Source organism: Aquarana catesbeiana, linkage group LG01 (genome assembly GCF_042186555.1).
Source record: "Aquarana catesbeiana isolate 2022-GZ linkage group LG01, ASM4218655v1, whole genome shotgun sequence".
NCBI classification, from domain to species: Eukaryota; Metazoa; Chordata; class Amphibia; order Anura; family Ranidae; genus Aquarana; species Aquarana catesbeiana.
The window spans coordinates 704,437,174-704,441,249 of NC_133324.1; positions in this window are offsets into that span (position 1 = coordinate 704,437,174).

Sequence of the window (4,076 nt, forward strand, 5' to 3'; positions counted from 1 at the left end):
CCCCCCAACCACACACACACACACACACACACACACACCATCTGGTGCTCCAGTGAGTGCTGGAGGGGCAGAACAGAGAACAGTTACTGACAGTCACTGCTCTCTGCTCAGAGTGGATTTGGGAAGTCAGCAATCAGCGGTCATTGACCCTTAGTTCTCCGTGTAAAGCCCATGGGGGACAGCTGCAGCATGGGATCGATGCAGCTATGTAGGGGAGTACAAATGTTTGTTATTTTTTAATCCTGCACTTCTCTTTTAAGGTAAAAAAAAAAAAGAACCACTTTAGTTGTTTTCTAAAACAAGTTCATGGCATGCTGTGAATGATAACGGTCACAGGTGCTTGTGCTCTCAGTCAAACTCTCAAGTCATTAAATGGCCTGTGTCGTAACTGATCACATGTGTAGCTAGGGTTGCCACCTGTATGTGAATGACCCGGACAGTCCGGTTTTTGACACTTCTGCCCGGGTTTCTGTTCATCTGACACCCAGACACAACATCAGTCAGTCCCTGCCAACCTGTCAGATCTGTCCTCCTAGGATCAAAGCTTTTTACCAGCTTGTCTCCCTGAGTGCAGTACTGTCATGGAGGGGGGGGGGGCTGGAGGTAGACTGCACCTTCTTTGATCCTGGTGCCTGGATCCCGACATCCCCGGACGATCTGGCTGCAGAGAGGCAACGTTTGTAGTGTGGGGGATGTGCCGGTGTTCTGACATATACTGTCCTCCTATCGGATAGTGTCCGCTCCGTACTGCGCATGCGCAGCGCTTGCGCAGTACGGAGCAGAAGGAGATGCCAAAAGTGTCCGAAGTTGATCAGGTGACCATCAGCTGTACACGGCGCTTCGGCACTTGTTAGCGATGGCTGTGTAAGAGGGCCCCTCGCGGGCTCGCTTCGCTCGCCACGCTTCGGGCACGGCCTCGCTGCGCTCGGCAACTATTTATTCTCACTCTATGTCCACTTGGATAGTAGGGAATGAACCTGGACATAGGGTGAGAATAACAGCGCAGGCGCCGTGTACAGCTAATGATCAGCTGTTAAACTTCTGAGACTTTCGGCGTCTCGTTTGTCCTCCGTACTGTGCCTGCGCAGTACAGGGCGGACACTATATGATAGGGGACTGTATTTGACAAGACACCGGCCAAGAACTTCACTTTAGTACAGCAATGGTAAGGCATGTGCACTTGTGCAGGATGGTGAAGATGGTGAAGCTTTTAAGGGAGGGGGAGAAGTTTTACTGAAGGCAGTAGTGGGGATGTAAACATGGCTCAGAGCTGAGGAGGGGTGGTTGGGGAGTTGGGTTCATGTGGATGAGAATGCAATGGAAAGGAGTAGTGGGAGAGAACTGATCCCTGCACTCTTTATATACTATACCCTGATGATCTCTGCACTCTCTATATACTGTACCCTGATGAACCCTGCACTCTCTATATACTGTACCCCGATGAACCCTGCACTCTCTATATACTGTACCCTGATGAACTCTCCACTCTATATACAGTGCCCTGAGGAACCCTGCACTCTCTATAAACCATGTCCTAATGAACCCTGCACTCTCTATATACTGTGCCCTAATGAAACCTGCACTCTCTATATACCGTGCCCTGAACCCTGCACCCTCTATATACTGTGCCCTAATGAACCCTGCACTCTCTATATACCGTGCCCTGATGAACCCTGCACTCTATATACGGTGCCCTGATGAACCCTGCACTCTCTATATACCGTGCCCTGATCCCTGCACTCTCTATATATTGTGTCCTGAAACCTGCACTCTGTATATACCATGATCTGATTCCTGCACTCTGTATATACCGTGCCCTGATCCTTGCACTCTGTATATACCGCGCCCTGAACCCTACATTCTTTATGTAATGCATGCCTGAACCCTGCACTCTGTATGTAATGCACTCCTGAACTCTGCACTCATTTTATAGCACTCTCCTGATCTCTGCACACTTTAAGACCCTCCCACCGCACTTTAGCCAAACCCACTATTTAATGTGGAATATTTTGGAAGAAGGAGGGGGGTACGTGCTTGAGCTCCTGCACTGGGATGTAGCCAGCCAGTGCGGGAACTCAGCAGGGGTATCGTAGAACCCAGTGATGATTCCTGTCGCGCCAGCCTGTGCTGTGTTCTCTCTGATGTCTCCCCCCCGTGGCACCCACCCTCCTCTGCCAGTGTCATTAGTACAGTGACAGTGTACAGTATTATCACTGTATTAGTGTCACTAGTGATGTCAGTGTCAGTTAGTGTACCTCCCAGCGAGGATCTGCCTGCCACTATCACAATCACCACTAAGGTGTTCGGGTTTGGCTTGAAGAAAAGGTTGCAAACTTATGTGTAGCACCAGGACCATTTTTAAGGCAGGGCAAAAGCGGCAGCTGCCCTGGGCCTCAGAATTGCTTGCCAACTATGCCAGTTTAAATTCCCTTATACCTTGAAGTTTTAGTCCCGTACTCTGTCCCGATATCTCAGTGTAAAGTTCTGTTGCTGCTGCTCACTCTGTCCTTTTGCCATGTACAGACCACTCACCTGCAGACCCTGTGTTAACATGTAAATAACCTGCATTGATATGTAAATAGAGGCGGCATTCATATATATATTATGTCCCCCCGAGGTCATATCTACCATCACTTCTGCTGAATGCTGCCCACAAGGAGTCCCGCCTACAACTATAGTCATTAAGCCTAACATCAGCCTGTTCAGCAAAGGTAAGCAAATTAAAGGTGGAACCCTTCTTCAAAATAACATGGTGCCACAGCACACTGAATTTTGGTGCATGTGAATACACACATCTCAGCTGATGCATGAGAGTATCATTAACAATTAATGGCACTGCTGTGTATCTGCTAAAGGGCAGCATGATTCTGTGGTGTCAGGAAAGTGATTCAGCTACATTGGTGGTCAGTGTAAATCTTCTCATTATATTGGGGCTTGCTGTATAATCTTTTCATTCACACTAGTGACCAGTGTGAACATCCCTCTTACATTGGTGGTCAGTTTAAATCCCTCTTTACATTGGTGGTTACTGTGAATGCTCCTGTTACATTAGTGGTCAGTGTAAATCCCCATTACATTGGTGGCCAGTGTAGAAACTCCTCTTTATATTGGTAATTGAAAAAATCCAAACATGCATTTTTGGTCAGTTTTAAATGCTCCCTTACATTGGTGGTCCATGTAGAAGCCTGTGTATAAATAATTAATTGGCTGTTGATGTAAAATCCCCCATTACATTGTTTGTCAGTGTAAATTCTTCATAACATTGGTGATCAATGTACATTTCCCTTTACATTGGTGGTAAGTGCAGAATTGTCCTCATACTGGTGGTCAGTGTAAATCCCCCTTTACATTGGTAGTCAGTGTAAATTCCCCCTAACATTGGTGGTCGGTGTAGAAGTGTCATCTTACATTGGTGGTCAGTACAAATCTCCTCAACAATGGTTGTCAGTGCAAATTCCCCCTTACATGGAGGTCATTGTATACATTTGTGTCAGTGTAGAAATTCCTCTTTTCTATTGATGGGTGGCGTAAAATCCCCTGTTACATGGTGGTCAGTGCAAATTCCCCCTCACATTGATGGTCAGTAAGGATGAGCCGAACACCCCCTCGGTTTGGTTCACACCAGAACATGTGAACAGGCAAAAAATTTGGACGAACACGCGAACACCGTTAAAGTCTATGGGACATGAACATGAAAAATCAGTAGTGCTCATTTTAAAGGCTTATATGCAAATTATCATGTATCAACGCAAAAAAAAGTTTTAAAAACTGCCGTTTTTTCGGGGGCAGTGATTTTAATAATTCTTAAAGTGAAATAATAAAAATGAAATATCCCTTTAAATATTGTGCCTGGGGGGTGTCTATAGTATGCCTGTAAAGTGGCGCATTTTTCCCATGTTTAGAACAGTACCACAGCTAAATGACATTTCTAAAGGAAAAATTGTCATTTAAAACTGATTGCGGCTGTAATGAATTGTCGGGTCTCGGCAATATAAATAAAACTCATTGAAAAGAACGGCATGGGTTCCCCCCCCCCAGTCCATTACCATGCCCTGTGGGTCTGGTATGAATATTAA